This window comes from Pleurodeles waltl, chromosome 7, assembly GCF_031143425.1.
Source record: "Pleurodeles waltl isolate 20211129_DDA chromosome 7, aPleWal1.hap1.20221129, whole genome shotgun sequence".
Lineage (NCBI taxonomy): Eukaryota > Metazoa > Chordata > Amphibia > Caudata > Salamandridae > Pleurodeles > Pleurodeles waltl.
In genome coordinates, this window is record NC_090446.1 from 1150890995 (window position 1) to 1150913091 (window position 22097).

General features: G+C 43.3%; 1 long non-coding RNA gene and 5 other non-coding genes across 7 annotated transcripts; all 6 read left to right on the forward strand.

The window, feature by feature from the left end:
• Positions 1-373: 373 nt before the first annotated feature.
• LOC138246053 (uncharacterized) lies at positions 374-8424 on the forward strand. 2 transcript variants are annotated; one of them, XR_011194214.1, is made up of 6 exons: positions 374-526; positions 1062-1128; positions 1720-1806; positions 2474-2576; positions 7265-7367; positions 8179-8424. It is a non-coding gene; the product is annotated as an uncharacterized lncRNA (long non-coding RNA). The 2 variants fall into 2 exon arrangements; XR_011194215.1 differs by lacking the exon at positions 1062-1128 and having other exon boundaries at positions 378-526.
• On the forward strand, positions 1929-2002 carry LOC138247519 (small nucleolar RNA R38). Its single transcript, XR_011194549.1, has one exon. It is a non-coding gene; the product is annotated as a small nucleolar RNA R38 (small nucleolar RNA).
• Positions 6725-6798, forward strand: LOC138247517 (small nucleolar RNA R38). The gene has a single exon (XR_011194548.1). It is a non-coding gene; the product is annotated as a small nucleolar RNA R38 (small nucleolar RNA).
• On the forward strand, positions 7711-7784 carry LOC138247525 (small nucleolar RNA R38). Its single transcript, XR_011194555.1, has one exon. It is a non-coding gene; the product is annotated as a small nucleolar RNA R38 (small nucleolar RNA).
• A 10083-nt stretch (positions 8425-18507) lies between the features above and the next one.
• LOC138247524 (small nucleolar RNA R38) lies at positions 18508-18581 on the forward strand. Its single transcript, XR_011194554.1, has one exon. It is a non-coding gene; the product is annotated as a small nucleolar RNA R38 (small nucleolar RNA).
• A 1065-nt stretch (positions 18582-19646) lies between these two features.
• On the forward strand, positions 19647-19720 carry LOC138247526 (small nucleolar RNA R38). The gene has a single exon (XR_011194556.1). It is a non-coding gene; the product is annotated as a small nucleolar RNA R38 (small nucleolar RNA).
• The last annotated feature ends 2377 nt before the right edge of the window (positions 19721-22097 follow it).

Here is a 22097-nt window from a genome sequence, read left to right on the forward strand (position 1 = left end):
ATCTGCCACATGATGTACATGCTTTGCGTCCCCTAGACCCACTTAACCGCAAGACCAACACCCGAACTGCCCCCCTCCCTCCCTCCCCCTAATTCTCCTGCCACCTAAGTGCAACACTACTAGCGTCAAAACGGCCCTCGGTCACATAAGAGACCAAGCTTTGTGGCACTTGGGAAAATGCTTGTGAGTAGCCATGCTTTAGACTGAGTGCGGAAGGCTGTTCGGTAAAAGACAAGAAATTCCCTTTGGTAAGATGAGACATCTTATCAGATGCTGCCTCTTATCGGACCTTGCCAGTAAAACGCCTCCTTTTGTCCTCGGGACTTCTTTTCCCATCAGCCCATTCTCGCGAGACTATGAACGAGACTCTGCTGAGTTACGTTCCCAGACGTGATCGGTTTTCAGTCTTTCCTTTCCAAATGAGCGTTAGGGCGGATGTTGATATGTGTAGCAGCTTGGACGGGTCAGACATGTGCCAGCATCCAGTACCATCCTTCTTGTCGTCTGGGTTTAGGACCGCACATGAGTAAGTAATATTGTACGGAATCCTCAGTGGTTTGTCAGCTGTGCTTGTGGAACCCTTGAACGCGCCGAGTTTGCTTTCGGAAGACGGGCCTCGTGAGTGAGTGTAGCGTCGTATCTGTCTTTTCACTGGGCCTAGCAGACTGGGCCCTCCTTTATTGTACTGGCCCCCGACATTTTCGAAAATGTTGGCAAAGGCGTATGGCATGAAAATTACCGTCCTCCTCATCGTATCGAGTAGACGTTTTAAGCGAGATGGGTTAAGTGAGAGTAATAATCGTGGTCTGTTGTGGAGTCCGTGTTAAATCACGGAAATGTACTTTTTAAAACCTTTTTAAATTATTTATGGACGGGCATAGGCCCGTCGGTGAATTTCCCGACCATCCGTTCCTACACACGGTCATAGCTCAGGAATCGGTATACGCATTTTAGTTTTATGAATTCTTATGTATAGAGCCCGTATGTTCCCTTTTTACCCGATTTGCATTGGGTTCCTGGTCCTATGTGTGGTTGTTTTTAATCCGTTTTTTTTCTGTTAGGAATGTGGACCGAGACAGAAGGCGTCTTTTCTATCCTCGCAACAACATAGGGCTGAACGTGTAATAGGTAATACATAAAGCAACCAATAAATGCACGTTCATTAATGGAACACTAATAAAAGCGATAGAAGTAAAGGTTCGTGGACCTATTCGCCTCAAAGTCCTGTACTAGTTTTAAAAGCAATGAGAATTAAATAAGTCGTTGCTAGTACTTTTTTTAATACATGTGCCCTATATTGGAGTGCATTCGTGTTTCATTGGAATTTCAGGTTCCAGCACACAGACTAAGCCATTACTCGTTTTCTATAACACACTGGTTGGATAGGCCACCTGGAAAGGGAGTTAGTGATGCGGCTTGTATCTGCATCATGGAGCAGATGGGTGGTGTGTGTGCTCTTCTCAATAATGAAGTAAAATGTAAGTGCAAATCATTATCAGTTGCATAGTCTTCTGGGGTTATTTTGTCTATGGTAATTTTGGGAAATAGAAAGACTGCAGTCCCATCTTCTCGCGAGCTTCTGAAAAAATCCATTTTATTTTTAGATCGACAAATAGAGGGAAACAAGCTGAGGGAGGGCTCCACAATAAGCGGCGCACTATTGAGTAGCTGATGCGTTTTGTCTCTAAATGCGTTTTTTTATCTTTTCGCCTTGTATAGGCAGTATCATGGGCTTACTTAACTCTGATGTTGATGCTGATGTGGTCGAGGTTTCCTGCAAGAATGCGAGGAGGAATTTTTCAGCAGGTAGTGAAATCGACGCATTTCCTTTCTTCTGTAAGAAGCATTGTTGAACATTGGAATCCGTTTTTGAAGCGAGGCCCCACTTCCATTGGGATTAGTGTGCAGTCATGGATGTCTGCGTTTAGTTGAGCCAATGATGATTTGTTATCCCTGTCTGAAATTTAAGCCATGAACGGGACAACTTTTTTCTGAGGCTAAATTCCTGTCAATTGAATGTTGTAAGTTTGATTTGACCGAAAAACACTACCTCCGCTTACATTACACCAACGTCCCAAAAAATTAAATGCCCAGTTGACAGAACATTTTGTTAACATGAAATACATGCTCGTGTTCACTTTTAACACTGCATGCTAAAAATCACAAAATAGAAAGAATTTAAGAAAAGGGAGCGGGGCTTGTGCAGGTCATTTTCCGATGAGAACCATTTCAAAGCTTGTAATAGGGCAGCATAGTATCATCCAGGTTCCCACAACTTCTGTAAGAGCTGACCAAAGTTACGTACACTACATCCTTCCCGACATGGATTGTAGCTGAATTTATAATTACTTTATTTCATTCTTCAGTCCTGGCTTGAAGGGCTTCTACTCTGTTCTTTTCCGTTCAGTGAATGTTCTGAATCTGTGTTCTCGTTGTTGCTTCTTGTTTAAATCTTTGTCTGTTTTTTTTGCAGGCTGTTACGCCTCCTCTTCTTGATGTGAAGCTGGCTTAAGTGGGACTTGAGGTTTACTATTGTACAGACCCTGGGCAGCGCCATGAGGTGTAATGGCATACTGGTAATAATTTTGTCAACACTGGCATGTTTCTTTCTGTGGAAGTAATATGGTTACTAACGTTGAGACACAAGTAAAGAAAATCATTTAGGAGGAAGTCCACCTAGGCCAATATCCACTTTAGGTCTCACCCAGTGTACACAATGTCACTGCAAGAGCTTTTGTTTTTGACCAGTGGATTATGACCACGCACTGCTTACCATTGGCTGGTTTCAATGGGCCACTACATCACTAAGCAAGCAGCAATAGAATTTTCTTCCTCTATTTGAGGAAATCAGACTTGCTTATGGTTTGCTTGACACCTTTTTCCTCCGTTGGCACTTGGTAGATGCTCTGTTCACCAAAAAACAAGTGCATTATAGTTACCCCACACTGCACCTAAGGGTGGACTGCATATGAGTCACGTTGTCACTGAGTAACCTGTGTGACAAAAACAAAGTCTTGACTATTTTTTTTAAGTGCTCTGTACGGATCTTAGGCAGCCTTCCTCAGCATGTTTTCCTCCGTTTCAAAGATAGATATGCTCGCTCGGTTTGACTACTGTATGGCAGTTTCAAACACCCTCAGTTTGCATCCACAAACAGGAATAAGTTCAATTTACCACAGTGGGTGTACTTAGGGCACATGAAAGAATGTTTTCTTGAGCCTCACAGAGCTAGCAACAGACTGTGTTCGAAGAGGTTCACTTGGCAAGTATACAGGAATTTAAAGGGGACAGAGACATGAACAGGTAGGAAAAGCTTAGGCTAGGTGTGCTTTCACAGGGGTATCACATAGGTAGAAGGCAGACAGTCAAGGTACTACAGATACACATGCCATGACTTCATCTTCACCAATAGACTCAACCTCATCAGTGCCGCACCTGCCCAGATACTGGATTACTCACTCAACTAAGCAAATGACTCCAAACCATACAGAATGAAGGAGACAGCCTCCTCCCTCAAACAGCTTCACTGGCTGCCCATCCACAGCTATTTTCAAACTCCTGACACCCATTTAAATCCTTACACAGCCCTGGCCCAGCATACCTCAATACGGCCACAGACTACATAAACCTTCCAGACACCTTTGCACAGCCAGACGCATACTCTCAAACATCCCATGCATATGCAGCACCAGAACAGGGAGAATTGGCTTCTCCTAAATTGCTCCCAAAGGGCAGAATGGCCTTCATCACAAAGCTGAACACACTTCAACTAGGTGAATCCATGGATCAGCCCTGAAGATGCCATTGCCAAATATTTATTTCAATTCTCGAACTTAACGTATGAGACTTAACTTCTGAGACATGAATATAAATATCAATAATGTGGCTGACGCTCAGCCTGTGACTCTCCCGGAAAAAATAAGGGCCCTATGTATGAGCACTATTTCCCATAGACTCAGAATGGGTAAAAACCCTTTGATACATCTGGCCCTAAATTCTTTAAATCTGAGGCAATATATTGAGCACCTCAAATAGGCTATATCTGACACCCCATTTTCCCAACTACAGTGTCAATATGACAACACTCAAGACTATTGATTGGTTTGATCATTTTATCATTAATTTTACATTGGGTATTGAGCATTCTTTTTTCAAGAGACACCTGGTGGAACCCCTCCCTAAAAGAGATGGGCTAGAGCAAATATTTTGGATATTGAGACCATCCTAGAACATTTGATCCTAAGTAGAAGTGGAGATGTAGAGTCCAATGCCATAGCAGTGAATTCTTGGCTATCAAACATGGCTAATATAATAGTCCCAGAGACCAAGTCTAAACGTTCCAGCAATTCCAAATGTCTTGTGCCCATATTTCAATACCAAACGGAGATATGCACAAGCAATATTAAAAACAAGACAGGTGCTGGAGAACACACTACCTTCCTGATAATAAAGTATTATACAAAAAGGCTATAAACAAATACCAGGGTATGATTAGGCTTCTTTTCTGACAACATATTAAAAGCCAATAACTCTGGTGAAATCTTCAAGGTAGTGAAGCATTTCTTACTTCCATTAGCTCTTCTGCAGCCTTAATAAGCATTATTATTAAATACAAAAGGTTCGTGTATTTAAGGAAGTGAGGAGTTATGCACCTATTTTAGGGTGCATTTTTGATAGTACTCTACCATCTGTAGTTATTGCTCCTTGGCACCTTATGAATGTTTAATGTTTTCGTGCCTAATTGTTTAACAAGATATTGTTAGGTTTTATAAATGTTAAATGGGTGTTTCTTCGGAGACTGATTTTATTGATGGTTTGTATGTGCATGTAATGTTTATGGTTTTCATAAACTAATTTTTGATTGATAAGCATTAGATCTGGTACAGCAGGAACAACCCAGCTTCTTTGAGCATAAGATTCTCAAAATTGTTGCCAATTTGGAGCCAAATCCTTTTCTCTCAAATACAGGTAGCACAGCCGATAATTGCTAGGCCCTTGAGATGTCTGCTGTGTAACTTCTCCATGATTTCACTTGAAGAATCTGAACAGGCTGTAATTTCATGCTAATCTGGTTCACCTTTCTTAATCTCAGTTTCTAAGGTGATAAATCCTATCTTTAATCAACTATTTGATAATTCTCTCCAATCTGCCACTGTTCCTATTTGTTGTGCTACTGTTCCTATTTATTGTTAACAGACTAAACATATTCACTTGTTAAAGAAACCTTCAACTGATTGGTCTCAACTTGTCAAATTTAGGGTGATCTCTTTATTGCCAGTGTCATCTAAGATACTGGAAAAATATATAAACAGTCAGTTATCCGACTTCCTGGAACAAGGTGAATTATTGCATTACTCACAATGTGGTTTTACATCCAGCCTTAGCCAAAAATCAGCCCTAGTGGAGATTACAGATTCTATCAAGCTGGAACACGATCAGGGAAAATGGGTTGCATTGATCCTACTTGATTTATCTGCAGCCTATGACACTGTGTCCCATTCTATTCTCCCCCAGGAAATGAATGATATCGGAGTCAGATGTAGTGCTTTAGCATGAATTTGTACTTTCCTCTCGAACACAGTTCAAGCAGTTTGGACGGCATGATTCTTTGGATTTTGAAGAGTTCATGTAAGGAGCCCCACAAGATTCTGCTTTGAGCCCCACTCTTTAACAACTATATGGCCCTTTTGGCACCCCCTAGTGGTATGTTTTCGGATTCAAACAGTATTTTATCCAGATGATACACAGATCTTTCTATAAAGACCCTCTCAATGCTCCAAGGACGCTTAAGAACAATTCATCATTGGCTCAAGATAGACAACAGACAAACTCAAAAATAAAACTTCTCCACTGGCAAGGAGAAGACAGCACTAGATGCCTTAGTTAAATACTATACCGGAGCTATTGGTTGCCTCAACACAGACAAGGCAGGAAGAGGCAAGTGAACGCAGATGCAGGGTTGGAGATTTAAAGGACACAAGTAATGTGTTCCTCCCTCGAGTGAAGGACAAACACCAAGAGAAAGGAAGCCCAATGGTGAAAGATAGGTATCCGTGCTCAGCCATTGAAAAGTTTGTGTTACGGCAGTTCGGCCCCAGTCAGTTTCACAATATTTCACTTTTGCATACCACATAAAGCAAGTAGGAAAATGGGACTGCCTGAGATGGGCACTGGGGACAGTAAACATGGCTCCTGTGCCTCTTTCCTTGCTTCGAGTAGACTCTCAAAACTACACAGTTAATTCTTTTAATCTGTTTCAAGAGTACGGTCGGCAAAGTCAAGATCCTGCAGCCTTGCAACATCCACCTGAACATAAGTAGCTGAGACTGCTTCTTCTGTAGCAGTAAGACTTTCAACAATGGTCAATTGAGTGTCAAGGAAAGACATGAGCCTTTATGGCGGTCTGACTATAAACAACATATGCATTATATATTACCCTCTGGATCAGGTGGGTAAACAGCCTCTTAGGCCAAGTGCGGTTTTATGACTCGAGTTATATGGCTGAAGAACCTGGTCGTTCTTAGCCCCACCACCCTTGTACTTGTTATAATCAAGTATACAGGTGGGCTTGTGAACTTCAACCATCTAACCGCGATGAGGGAAGTGCTTTCATTATGAATTGTAATGGGGACGTACACATCTTTACTTTGGTTGGAACCCGTTTTTCGAAGCGAGGTCCCACTTTCCTTGGGATTAGTGTGCATTCATGGATGTCTGCGTGTAGTTGAGCCAATGATGATTTGTTATCCCTGTCTGAAATTTAAGCAATGAACGGGACAACTTTTTTCTGAGGCTAAATTCCTGTCAATTGAATGTTGTAAGTTTGATTTGACCGAAAAACACTACCTCCGCTTACATTACACCAACGTCCCCAAAAAATTAAATGCCCAGTTGACAGAACATTTTGTTAACATGAAATACATGCTCGTGTTCACTTTTAACACTGCATGCTAAAAATCACAAAATAGAAAGAATTTAAGAAAAGGGAGCAGCTTGTGCCGGTCATTTTCCGATGAGAAGCATTTCAAAGCTTGTAATAGGGCAGCATAGTATCAGCCAGGTTCCCACAACTTCTGTAAGAGCTGACCAAAGTTACGTACACTACATCCTTCCTGACATGGATTTTAGCTGAATTTATAATTACTTTATTTCATTCTTCAGTCCTGGCTTGAAGGGCTTCTACTCTGTTCTTTTCCGTTCAGTGAATGTTCTGAATCTGTGTTCTCGCTATTGCTTCTTAAATCTTTCTCCGTTTTTTTTGCAGGCTGTTACGCCTCCTCTTCTTGATGTGAAGCTGGCTTAAGTGGGACTTGAAGTTTACTATCGTACAGACCCTGGGCAGCGCCATGAGGTGTAATGGCATACTGGTAATAATTTTGCTAACACTGGCATGTTTCTTTCTGTGGGAGTAATATGGTTACTAATGTTGAGATAAAGTAAAGAAAATCATTATCAATCTCGCTTGCGTGGTGCTTATTAGTCAGCTACCATTGGGCTTCCTTTCTCTTGGTGTTTGTCCTTCACTTGAGGGAGGAACACATTACTTGTGTCCTTTAACTCTCCAACCCTGCCTCTGCGTTCACTTGCCTCTTCCTGCCTTGTCTGTGTTGACAACCAATAGCTCCGGTATATTATTTAACTAAGGCATCTAGTCCTGTCTTCTCCTTGCCAGTGGAGAAGTTTTATTTTTGAGCTTGTCTGTTGTCTATCTTGAGCCAGTGATGAATTGTTATCCCTGTCTGACAAGTCTAGCTTGAGGACAAACCTTTATTTCTGAGGCTTGATATGCTTGCACAACAGTTTGCTTTTCACAAGTGGATCAGAATGGTTATACTGTGCTCTCCGTTTGTAGTACTTTAATTGTGTTTGTTTTGTATATAAGGGGGGGGGGGCAGTGGGGTTTGAAGGTGCCACCCACTTGTTGTCCAGTACAACATTCCCCACCCCAGAGGGCTCCCGAGGAAATTGAACTCCCTGGTACATTTGATTTACCGTGCCAATGGGGTGTTGCATGTGCTTTTCCCCAGACATACGTTAACCTTTTATAGCAGAAACAATGAATGCAAAAGTTGTTATATCACAAATAAACTGATTTAAAAGCACACAAGATGTTGCATGCGTACATTATAAAGTAAAATTGAGCATCTTTCAGACTTTATTTTTTTTCTTCTCGTTTAGTGCCAGTTCTCGTGCTGTGGGCATTGCCATCTCCGTAAGGTGGCATTGGTACTGCTGATCCCAGGTGCTGATCTTGGACAGTCTCGATATTGGATTGGAGAAGCTAGTGTTGGGTTATGTCTTTAAAAAAGCAATATGTTAGTGCTGCTCATGAAATCCACGTGACTTGGTGGTTTCTTTTGTGAAATATGTATGTATATTTTATGTTGACAATTCACATACATAAATAAAACTATATACCACAGACTCTTTATTGTATGTAGTTGCTGACTTCAAAAGATTTTTTGGTGTGTTTTTTTTTTTTTTGCCCTGCCGTGTTAGAATAAACTTAGGTTAAGCATACCACACTGGCGATAGAAACTATCTCAGCCACTGGTAATTCTGGGCTGCATGCCATCTTGTCTGCTTGGGGTTTTGGACGTGCGAGTTGCTGAATTCGTTCTACGACACATCAAGCTCCGGCTCTTTATGTTGGAAAATGTTGTCTGCCCGTAGCTCTTTCTAGGGCGGACAGTAGCTGATAGGTGGAATTATTAAAATCTACTTTGTGGAATGTCTTGCACATTAATCAAACCTGTCATGGGCTGACTTTAAAAGCTAGTTCTCTGAACCCCTTTCTCAGGGCCACTGGGTAAGCAGGAACTGCTGGGTTCAACTGCATTGGTTGAGGCCTTTTACTCCGGATGCCCCAGGTCGACTAATATGGCCTCTGAGCAACTATTCTGAATAACCTTTCAACGCCCGGCCCTGTGGGTTGAGCAGTCTAAGGCTTCGAGGGGAGCAGTTGGGTGTAAGGCAAACCCAAACTTGAACACCAAATACACCAAGTAACTCGGATAAATGATTCTGGCTTATGTATCAAGCATTGACAAAGCTAATGGGTCCGCCTATACAAGAGCTATTGGCTTTGCTGATGTATTTTAGTCATGTTGCCCATCAGCATGACTGAAAGTTAGTGGCATATAGTGGAATGCCGAAGAGGACTCATGTTGTAGAGTACAGTGGTGCAGAGTAGTATCCAGGAAGGATCTCACGGAAATACCCTCACTTTGAAGTTGGGCAAAAGAAAAGTAAAAAAAACACCCATGGAATTCTGTGCCACACATTTGACCTCTGTCTTTGAATGCATAGCAAATGTGATGCAATATGGTTTTCAGGCCTGATAACCAAAAGCGAGTTCATGGAGAGATGCATAAAACAGGGTTCAGGCAATAGGAGGACTACCTGAACCTGGAGAGCCTAGCACAAAGCCAACAAATGGAAAGTCATTTTTATAATTAATTTATTGACTCACTTCTGATTTTGTGTCTTTGAAGCTTGTGTTCCTGGGGTTTAAGGCTTTGAAATGGCTGCTCCTTTGTTTTGCTTTCCTTCCTCCAGAAAACGGTCCATCTCAGCATGACATTCCTGTCTTGACAGCGGCAAATGCAGGCCATGGGAGTGACGTGAGGTTCTCACCTGGCTGTCTCTCCTGTGATGTGTGTATCAAAAGGTTCCCAAACACCCTAGCTGTACTATTTTTTTTTTTTTTGGGGGGGGGGAAAGTTTAAAGCCTACCATACAGCTGTCTGTTTTGTCAATGGCAATCTAGGGACTGTCGCAAAGCTTCCTTGGTATTACATTCTTACCATTGACGTGGTTTGTAATTCATTTACTTGCTTACTATTTGCTGGCTTTACTTTTAAACTGTCCAGCGTGAGTTTTTCCTTCCCGTGGCCCAAACCCTATTTACTGTTTTAATCTTCTACCAGTACTGAATTTTGGTTAACAGGCCTTCAGTTCCTGTGGCCCTGGGCTTAAGGTACTTCCTCTCAACCATGGTGCTGAAGGCTTCAGTATCCCTTAGAGCAGGTACTTCCCTCCCATTGATACTGAGGTCCTGCAAAAAAAAAAAAAAATGTTTAAATTGCTTCATAGCATGAGTCGCTCTCTCACATGTCCTTTGACACTAGGGTGAGTGCACCTGGGCCCTCCTGGGTCCACTCTCCCATGTGAAATTTACTGAATCGCAGGTGCAGCTGTTATACAGCCTTTCACCTAGCAGTCTCTTAACATTTGTGGCAAGTCAGCATGTTGGACTTTGAATAACCTTACTTTCCTCTCTTAATGCTACTTAGCCGGTGCGCCTTTGCTATTCTCATATTTCGTGAGCTCTTCTTGGGTCCCATGGCAATTACCTTGGCTCTTACCATTGGGCTTGGCACCAGACCGGGGATATCTTTTCTCCCCATTTGCCCTAGAGCCATGCTGTTCCAGCCCTTTGTTAATTTGTCAGGCAACCATGAAAGCTTCCTTCAATCCTTGTGTTTGATGTGGCCGATATTGCCTAAGTGGGGCAGAGCACTCCTTTAGTTGCTCTGTCACCATGAACTGGTTAAGGGCCTGAAAATCCTTGTCCTCCATACCCCTGACACTCATTGCAGTCACACAATTCTATATGAATCCATGCCTCAAACGGAACGCCATCTTCTCTCTTGTATTCATTGAGACCTCAGAGCTCACAAACCATTCCAAAATGTCCTCCCCTACCACATACTTATGCCTATAATCATTTATATCACCATAAGTTTCGTACTCCTGCAGAGTAAATTTCTGATTTTCAAACAGTAACTTGAGGGGGAATCAATGGAAGTTATACCCCTCTGGGCACCTGCATATGTTCTGTTGCCCCCAAAAAAAGGGGTTACTAAACTTTTAAAGTAAAACCATCACTCGTGCTAGCTTCAAAGAACAAATACCAATCATAGTACTGGATTAGTGAAACCAAGCCCACTGAAGGTGAGCTGTAAAGCCTCAGCAAGGCACCAACCGCATACCACACACAGACTTTTATACTACCAGCCATGGTCCCAATGCAACATATCTGCATTCACATCAACATGCTGCTGACATTCAAGGGCCCATCACATAGACTTGCATAAAAACACACCACAAGCAAACGTTTACATAGCCAGACATGTTAACAGTTGGTGCGTCAACAATCTTCACAAATACTAAAAACATTCAAACTTTTTTTTTCCCCCCCACCTCCCAAGTACTCACTACCATGGACATTCTGAGCATTACCAAAGACATGCCTTGTGAACCTTTACTAACAGCACCCCTTTGAGGTACATGAGGCTCAGGAGGGTGTGTCTTTCATGCGTCTTAAGCACATTTGCTGTGCTAAATCCAACTTTTTCCAGTTTGTGGACACAAGTTGGAGTGTCTGAGACTTCAATGCAAGGCCTGTAGTCTTCAAACTGAGTGAGCATATCTACCTTTTAAACTAAGGCAAACATGCTGAGGGAGTCTGCCTAAGTTTCCTAAAGAGCATATGCTAAACTACAAAGAGTGGTCATTTTTGACTTACAGGATAGTCAGTAAAAACATGGCATATGTCCCATCCACCATTATGTGCAGTGCTGTGACGGTAATGCACTTGTAATCCAGCAAAATGAACATCTACTACTTTCTGACAGTGGACGAACATGGCAAGCAGGACACATCACCCATATGTATAGTATTTGGTGCAGAATTTAATGTAATGTTTGTGTGTAAAGTGCAAGATCACATGGGGCAGTATCCATTCGCAGACCCATGACCCATCAGTTGTATAGCACACAACTACTTTGACAGGAGTGTCCTGGTGCTAGCAGTCAACATTTGCTCACCCATCCAACACACTATGGGCCTCATTATGACTCTGTGGAGGTCTTAAGACTGCTAGGGCTGCGGTCGGACCACCAGTTTTCCTCGGTAGAAAGGGCCAGCAGTCCTAATCTGCCATGGCAGTACTGCCCTGGATATTATGAGTCCCTGCTCCATTGGTGATTACATGGGGGTAGCCCCGCCGTGTAAAGGCTGGCAGAGACGGGATGCAGAGGGGCCCCTGCGCTGCCCATGCACTTGCCTCTCTGTCACTTCAGATAAGTGGGGATCAATAGCTTTCATGGAACCTTTAATACCGTGCTGGTGCCCGTTCAGAACCCTGTGGCCTTTTCAGCGGAAAGGCCCAGATATAGTACATTAGCATAATCCAGCTACAAAGTAATAACCACATTTATCACAATTTTTTGAACCTGAAGAAGCAGCAAAGGAAGAAATGTCTTTATATATTGTAAGAGACCAAAGTAGGATCCAACCACTGCTGCAGCTTAAGAGCTTAGATTTAGCTGACATTTTTCCCTCATTGTTAGATTGTTGGCCCACATTCACTGACAGACTGCACCCAGACAGTTCTTAAGCATCCTTGGAGCCTTGAGAGGGTCTTTATAGAAAGATCTGCGTATCCTCTGGATAAAATACTGTTTGAATCCGAAAATATTCCACTAGGGGGTGACAAAGGGGCCATATACTTGTTAAAAAGAGGGGCTCAAAGCAGAATAATGCAATAATTCACCTTGTTCCAGGAATTCGGATAACTGCCTGTTTATATATGTTTCCAACTGGCAATAAAGAGATCACCCTAAATGTGGCAAGTTGAGACCAATCAGTTGAAGGTTTCTTTAACAAGTGAATCCGTTTAGTCTGTTAACAATAGATAGGAACAGTAGCACAACAAATAGGAACAGTGGCAGATTAGAGAGAATTATCAAATAGTTGATTAAAGATAGGATTTATCACTTTAGAAACTGAGATTAAGAAAGGTGAACCAGATTAGCATGAAATTACAGCCTGTTCAGATTCTTCAAGTGAAATCACGGAGAAGTTACACAGCAGACACCTCAAGGGCCTAGCAATTATCGGCTGTGCTACCTGTATTTGAGAGAAAAGGATTTGGCTCCAAATTGGCGCCAATTTTGAGAATCTTACGCTCAAAGAAGCTGGGTTGTTCCTGCTTTACCAGATCAAATGCTTATCAATCAAAAATTAGTTCATGAAAACCATAAACATTACATGACGTGCACATACAAATCATCAATAAAATCCGTCTCCGAAGAAACACCCATTTAACATTTATAAAACCTAACAATATCTTGTTAAACAATTAGGCACTAAAACATTAAAGGTCCATAAGGTGCCAAGGCGCAGCAACTACAGATGGTAGAGTACTATCAAAAATGCACCCTAAAATAGGTGCATAACTCCTCACTTCCTTAAATACACGAACCTTTTGTATTTAATAATAATGCTTATTAAGGCTGCAGAAGAGCTAATGGAAGTAAGAAATGCTTCACTACCTTGAAGATTTCACCAGAATTATTGTATTTTAATATGTTGTCAGAAAAGAAAGCCTAATCATACCCTGGTATTTGTTTATAGCCTTTTTGTATAATACTTTATTATCAGGAAGGTAGTGTTTTCTCCAGCACCTGTCTTGTTTTTAATATTGCTTGTGCATATCTCTCAGTTTGGTATTGAAATATGGGCACAAGACATTTGGAATTGCTGGAACGTTTAGACTTGGTCTCTGGGACTATTATATTAGCCATGTTTGATAGCCAAGAATTCACTGCTAAGGCATCGGACTCTACATCTCCACTTCTACTTAGGATCAAATGTTCTAGGACGGTCTCAATATCCAAAATATTTGCTCTAGCCCATCTCTTTTAGGGAGGGGTTCCACCAGGTGTCTCTTGAAAAAAGAATGCTCAATACCCAATGTAAAATTAATGATACAATGATCAAACCAATTAATAGTCTTGAGTGTTGTCATATTGACACTGTAGTTGGGAAAATGGGGTGTCAGATATAGCCTATTTGAGGTGCTCAATATATTGCCTCAGATTTAAAGAATTTAGGGCCAGATGTATCAAAGGGTTTTTACCCATTCTGAGTCTATGGGAAATAGTGTTCATACATATGGCCCTTAGTTTCTCCGGGAGAGTCACAGGCTGAGCGTCAGCCACATTATTGATATTTATATTCATGTCTCATAAGTTAAGTCGCATACGTTAAGTTTGAGAATTGAAATAAATATTTGTCAATGGCATCTTCAGGGCTGATCCATGGATTCACCTAGTTGAAGTGTGTTCAGCTTTGTGATGAATGCAATAATTTTAGAAATGGCACAGACCTGTAGGGGCAGGCCATTCTGCCTTTTGGGAGCAATTTAGGAGAAGCCAATTCTCCCTGTTCTGGTGCTGCATATGCATGGGATGTTTGCGAGTATGCGTCTGGCTGTGCAAAGGTGTCTGGAAGGTTTATGTAATCTGTGGCCGTATTGAGGTATGCTGGGCCAGGGCTGTGTAAGGCTTTAAATGGGTGTCAGGAGTTTGAAAATAGCTGTGGATGGGCAGCCAGTGAAACTGTTTGAGGTACAGGGTAAGTGTGCGGTGGAAGTTTGAGGGAGGAGGCTGTCTCCTTCATTCTGTATGGTTTGGAGTCATTTGCTTAGTTGAGTGAGGGAGTAGTCCAGTATCTGGGTGGGTGCGGCACTGATGAGGTTGAGTCTATTGGTGAAGATGAAGTCATGGCATGTGTATCTGTAGTACCTTGACTGTCTGCCTTCTACCTCTGTGCTATCCCTGTGAAAGCACACCTAGCCTAAGCTTTTCCTACCTGTTCATGTCTCTGTCCCCTTTAAATTCCTGTATACTTGCCAAGTGAACCTCTTCGAACACCGTCTGTTGCTAGATCTTTGAGACTCAAGAAAACATTCTTTCATGTGCCCTAAGTACACTCACTGTGGTAAATCGAACCTATTCCTGTTTGTGGATGCAAACTGAGGGTGTTTGAAACTGCCATACAGTAGTCAAACCGAGTGAGCATATCTATCTTTGAAACTGAGGAAAACATGCTGAGGAAGGCTGCCTAAGATCCGTACAGAGCACTTAAAAAATAGTCAAGACTTTGTTTTTGTCACACAGGTTACTCAGTGACAACGTGACTCATATGCAGTCCACCCTTATGTGCAGTGTGGGGTAACTATAATGCACTTGTTTTTTGGTGAACAGAGCATCTACCAAGTGCCAACGGAGGATAAAGGTGTCAAGCAAAAACCATAAGTGTAGGAAGTTGGCTCTGTATGCACTATTTCAAAGTAAGGAATAGTATGCACAGAGTCCCCCTTAGAGGTAAGATAGTGGCAAAAAGAGATAATACTAATGCTCTATTTTGTGGTAGTGTGGTCGAGCAGTAGGCTTATCAAAGGAGTAGTGTTAAGCATTTGTTGTATACACACAAGCAATAAATGAGGAACACACACTCAAAGACAATTCCAGGCCAATAGGTTGTTGTATAGAAAAATATATTTTCTTAGTTTATTTTAAGAACCACAGGTTCAAGATTTACATGTAATACTTCAAATGAAAGTTATTGCAGGTAGGTACTTTAGGAACTTTGAATTAGCAAAATAGCATATACAGTTTTCACATAAATCACATATAGCTATTTTAAAACTAGACACAGTGCAATTTTCAACAGTTCCTGTGGGGAGTAAGAGATTGTTAGTTTTTGCCGGTAAGTAAACCACCTACGGGGTTCAAGTTTGGGTCCAAGGTAGCCCACCGTTGGGGGTTCAGAGCAACCCCAAAGTTACCACACCAGCAGCTCAGGGCCGGTCAGGTGCAGAGGTCAAAGTGGTGCCCAAAACGCATAGGCTTCAATGGAGAAGGGGGTGCCCCGGTTCCAGTCTGCCAGCAGGTAAGTACCCGCGTCTTCGGAGGGCAGACCAGGGGGGTTTTGTAGGGCACCGGGGGGGACACAAGTCCACACAGAAAGTACACCCTCAGCAGAACGGGGCGGCCGGGTGCAGTGTGCAAACAAGCGTCGGGTTTGTAATTGAAATCAATGGGAGACCAAGGGGTCTCTTCAGCGATGCAGGCAGGCAAGGGGGGGGCTCCTCGGGGTAGTCACCACCTGAGCAAGGGAGAGGGCCACCTGGGGGTCACTCCTGCACTGGAGTCCGGATCCTTCAGGTCCTGGGGGCTGCGGGTGCAGAGTCTTTACCAGGCGTCGGGATCTGATGGCAGGCAGTCTCGGTCAGGGGGAGCCTCGGGATTCCCTCTGCAGGCGTCGCTGTGGGGGCTCAGGGGGGCCCACTCTGGCTACTCACAGTCTCGCAGTCGCCGGGGAGTCCTCCCTGAAGTGTTTGTTCTCCACAAGTCGGGGCGTCGGGTGCAGAGTGGCAAGTCTCACGCTTCCGGCGGGAAACGCAAGTTGTTTTAAAGTTGCTCCTTTGTTACAAAGTTGCAGTCTTGGGTGAACAGAGCTGCTGTCCTCGGGAGTTCTTGGTCCTTCTAGATGCAGGGCAGTCCTCTGGGGATTCAGAGGTCGCTGGTCCCTGGGGAGAGCGTCGCTGGAGCAGTGTCTTTAGAAGTGAGGAGACAGGCCAGTAGATCTGGGGCTAAAGCAGTTGGTGTCTCTGTCTTCTCTGCAGGGTTTTTCAGCTTAGCAGTCCTCTTCTTCTTAGGTTGCAGGAATCTGAGTTCCTAGGTTCTGGGGAGCCCTTAAATACTAAATTTAAGGGCGTGTTTAGGTCTGGGGGTTAGTAGCCAATGGCTACTAGCCCTGAGGGTGGGTACACCCTCTTTGTGCCTCCTCCCTGAGGGGAGGGGGGCACATCCCTAATCCTATTGGGGGAATCTTCCATCTGCAAGATGGAGGATTTATAAAAGTTAGAGTCACCTCAGCTCAGGACACCTTAGGGGCTGTCCTGACTGGCCAGTGACTCCTCCTTGTTTTTCTCATTATCTCCTCCGGCCTTGCCGCCAAAAGTGGGGCCGTGGCCGGAGGGGGCGGGCAACTCCACTAGGTGGAGTGCCCTGTGGTGCTGTAACAAAGGGGGTGAGCCTTTGAGGCTCACCACCAGGTGTTACAGTTCCTGCAGGGGAGGTGTGAAGCACCTCCACCCAGTACAGGCTTTGTTACTAGCCACAAAGGCACTCTCCCCATGTGCCCAGCAACATGTCTGGTGTGTGGCAGGCTGCTGGAACTAGTCGGCCTACACGGATAGTCGGTTTAGGTTTCAGGGGGGACCTCTAAGGTGCCCTCTGGGGTGTATGTTACAATAAAATGTACACTGGCATCAGTGTGCATTTATTGTGCTGAGAAGTTTGATACCAAACTTCACAGTTTTCAGTGTAGCCATTATGGTGCTGTGGAGTTCGTGCATGACAGACTCCCAGACCATATACTCTTATGGCTACCCTGCACTTACAATGTCTAAGGTTTTGCTTAGGCACTGTAAGGGCACAGTGCTCATGCACTTGTGCCCTCGCCTATGGTATAGTGCACCCTGCCCTAGGGCTGTAAGGCCTGCTAGAGGGGTGACTTATCTATACTGCATAGGCAGTGTGAGGTTGGCATGGCACCCTGAGGGGAGTGCCATGTCGACTTACTCGTTTTCTCCTCACTAGCACACACAAGCTGGCAAGCAGTGTGTCTGTGCTGAGTGAGGGGTCCCCAGGGTGGCATAAGACATGCTGCATCCCTTAGAGACTTTCCCTGGCATCAGGGCACTTGGTACCAGGGGTACCGGTTACAAGGGACTTACCTGGATGCCAGGGTGTGCCAATTGTGGAAACAAAAGTACAGGTTAGGGAAAGAACACTGGTGCTGGGGCCTGGTTAGCAGGCCTCAGCACACTTTCAAATCAAAACGTAGCATCAGCAAAGGCAAAAAGTCAGGGGGTAACCATGCCAAGGAGGCATTTCCTTACAATAAGCAAGTCTGTGATTTCCTCAAGTAGAGGAAGAAAATTCTATTGCTGCTTGCTTAGTGATGTAGTGGTCCATGAAAGATATGTATCCATGCTCAGCCATTGAAAAGTTTGTGTTACGGCAGTTCGGCCCCAGTCAGTTTCACAATATTTCACTTTTGTATACAACATAAAGCAAGTAGGAAAACAGGACTGACTGAGATTTGCACCGGGGACAGTAAACATGGCTCTTGTGCCTCTTTCCTTGCTTCGAGTAGACTCTCAAAACTACACAGTTAAGTCTTTTTATCTGTTTCAAGAGTACGGTCGGCAAAGTGAAGATCCTGCAGCCTTGCAACATCCACCTCAACATAAGTAGCTGAGACTGCTTCTTTTGGTCAATTGAGTGTCAAGGAAAGACATGAGCCTTTATGGAGGTCTGACTATAAACAACATATGCATTATTTATTACCCTCTGGATCAGGTGGGTAAACAGCTTCTTAGACCAAGTGCGGTTTTATGACTCGAGTTATATGGCTGAAGAACCTGGTCGTTCTTACCCCCACCACCCTTGTACTTGTTATAATCAAGTATACAGGTGGGCTTGTGAACTTCAACCATCTGACCTCAAACCGCGATGAGGGAAGTGCTTTCATTATGAATTGTAATGGGGACGTACACATCTTTACTTTGGTTGGAACCCGTTTTTTGAAGCGAGGTCCCACTTTCCTTGGGATTAGTGTGCATTCATGGATGTCTGCGTGTAGTTGAGCCAGTGATGATTTGTTATCCCTGTCTGAAATTTAAGCAATGAACGGGACAACTTTTTTCTGAGGCTAAATTCCTGTCAATTGAATGTTGTAAGTTTGATTTGACCGAAAAACACTACCTCCGCTTACATTACACCAACGTCCCAAAAAATTAAATGCCCAGTTGACAGAACATATTGTTAACATGAAATACATGCTCGTGTTAATTTTTAACACTGCATGCTAAAAATCACAAAATAGAAAGAATTTAAGAAAAGGGAGCGGCTTGTGCGTAATGAGTACAGCTTGTGCAGGTCATTTTCCGACGAGAACCATGTCAAAGCTTGTAATAGGGCAGCATAGTATCAGCCAGGTTCCCACAACTTCTGTAAGAGCTGACTAAAGTTACGTACACTACATCCTTCCTGACATGGATTTTAGATGAATTTATAATTACTTTATTTCATTCTTCTGTCCTGGCTTGAAGGGCTTCTACTCTGTTCTTTTCCGTTCAGTGAATGTTCTGAATCTGTGTTCTCGCTGTTGCTTCTTGCTTAAATCTTTCTCCGTTTTTTTTGCAGGCTGTTACGCCTCCTCTTCTTGATGTGAAGCTGGCTTACGTGGGACTTGAAGTTTACTATCGTACAGACCCTGGGCAGCGCCATGAGGTGTAATGGCATACTGGTAATAATTTTGCCAACACTGGCATGTTTCTTTCTGTGGGAGTAATATGGTTACTAATGTTGAGACATAAGTAAAGAAAATCATTTAGGTGGAAGTCCACCTAGGCCAATATCCACTTTAGGTCTCACCCAGTGTTCACAATGTCACTTCAAGAGCTTTTGTTTTTGACCAATGGACTACGACCACACACTGCTTACCATTGGCTGGTTTCATTATCAATCTCGCTTGCGTGGTGCTTATTAGTCAGCTACCATTGGGCTTCCTTTCTCTTAGTGTTTGTCCTTCACTTGAGGGAGGAACACATTACTTGTGTCCTTTAACTCTCCAACCCTGCCTCTGCGTTCACTTGCCTCTTCCTGCCTTGTCTGTGTTGACAACCAATAGCTCCGGTATATTATTTAACTAAGGCATCTAGTGCTGTCTTCTCCTTGCCAGTGGAGAAGTTTTATTTTTGAGCTTGTCTGTTGTCTATCTTGAGCCAGTGATGAATTGTTATCCCTGTCTGACAAGTCTAGCTTGAGGACAAACCTTTATTTCTGAGGCTTGATATGCTTGCACAACAGTTTGCTTTTCACAAGTGGATCAGAATGGTTATACTGTGGTCTCCCGTTTGTAGTACTTTAATTGTGTGTGTTTTGTATATAGGGGGGGGGGCAGTGGGGTTTGAAGGTGCCACCCACTTGTTGTCCAGTACAACATTCCCCACCCCAGAGGGCTCCCGAGGAAATTGAACTCCCTGGTACATTTGATTTACCGTGCCAATGGGGTGTTGCATGTGCTTTTCCCAAGACATACGTTAACCTTTTATAGCAGAAACAATGAATGCAAGAGTTGTTATATCACAAATAAACTGATTTAAAAACACACAAGATGTTGCATGCGTACATTATAAAGTAAAATTGAGCATCTTTCAGACTTTATTTTTTTTCTTCTCGTTTAGTGCCAGTTCTCGTGCTGTGGGCATTGCCATCTCCGTAAGGTGGCATTGGTACTGCCGATCCCAGGTGCTGATCTTGGACAGTCTCGATATTGGATTGGAGCAGCTAGTGTTGGCTTATGTCTTTAAAAAAGCAATATGTTAGTGCTGCTCATGAAATCCACGTGACTTGGTGGTTTCTTTAGTGAAATATGTATGTATATTTTATGTTGACAATTCACATACATAAATAAAACTATATACCACAGACTCTTTATTGTATGTAGTTGCTGACTTCAAAAGATTTTTTTGTGTTTTTTTTTTTTTTTTTTTTTTTTACCTTGCCGTGTTAGAATAAACTTAGTTTCTATCGCCAGTGTGGTATGCTTAACCTATCTCAGCCACTGGTAATTCTGGGCTGCATGCCATCTTGTCTGCTTGAGGTTTTGGATGGAGGACGTGCGAGTTGCTGAATTCGTACTACGACACATCAAGCTCCGGCTCTTTATGTTGGAAAATGTTGTCTGCCCGTAGCTCTTTCTAGGGCGGACAGTAGCTGATAGGTGGAATTATTAAAATCTACTTTGTGGAATGTCTTGCACATTAATCAAACCTGTCATGGGCTGACTTTAAAAGCTAGTTCTCTGAACCCCTTTCTCAGGGCCACTGGGTAAGCAGGAACTGCTGGGTTCAACTGCATTGGTTGAGGCCTTTTACTCCGGATGCCCCAGGTCGACTAATATGGCCTCTGAGCAACTATTCTGAATAACCTTTCAACGCCCGGCCCTGTGGGTTGAGCAGTCTAAGGCTTCGAGGGGAGCAGTTGGGTGTAAGGCAAACACAAACTTGAACACCAAATACACCAAGTAACTCGGATAAATGATTCTGGCTTATGTATCAAGCATTGACAAAGCTAATGGGTCCGCCTATACCAGAGCTATTGGCTTTGCTGATGTATTTTAGTCATGTTGCCCATCAGCATGACTGAAAGTTAGTGGCATATAGTGGAATGCCGAAGAGGACTCATGTTGTAGAGTACAGTGGTGCAGAGTAGTATCCAGGAAGGATGTCACGGAAATACCCTCACTTTGAAGTTGGGCAAAAGAAAAGTAAAAACACACCGATGGAATTCTGTGCCACACATTTGACCTCTGTCTTTGAATGCACAGCAAATGTGATGCAATATGGTTTTCAGGCCTGATAACCAAAAGCGAGTTCATGGAGAGATGCATAAAAAAGGGTTTAGGCAATAGGAGGACTACCTGAACCTGGAGAGCCTAGCACAAAGCCAACAAATGGAAAGTCAAAGTGAGTTGCAGACCACAAAGCTAACGGTATTCGAGCAGAATTGATTCCTAGGTCAACTTTGTGAAAGATTAGTTTGGAAGTGTTAACACATTTTTATAAATAATTTATTGACTCACTTCTGATTTTGTGTCTTTGAAGCTTGTGTTCCTGGGGTTTAAGGCTTTGAAATGGCTGCTCCTTTGTTTTGCTTTCCTTCCTCCAGAAAACAGTCCATCTCAGCATGACATTCCTGTCTTGACAGCGGCAAATGCAGGCCATGGGAGTGACGTGAGGTTCTCACCTGGCTGTCTCTCCTGTGATGTGTGTATCAAAAGGTTCCCAAACACCCTAGCTGTACTATTTTTTTTTGGGGGGGAAAGTTTAAAGCCTACCATACAGCTGTCTGTTTTGTCAATGGCAATCTAGGGACTGTCGCAAAGCTTCCTTGGTATTACATTCTGCCCATTGCTTACCATTGACGTGGTTTGTAATTCATTTACTTGCTTTCTATTTGCTGGCTTTACTTTTAAACTGTCCAGCGTGAGTTTTTCCTTCCCGTGGCCCAAACCCTATTTACTGTTTTAATCTTCTACCAGTACTGAATTTTGGTTAACAGGCCTTCAGTTCCTGTGGCCCTGGGCTTAAGGTACTTCCTCTCAACCATGGTGCTGAAGGCTTCAGTATCCCTTAGAGCAGGTACTTCCCTCCCATTGATACTGAG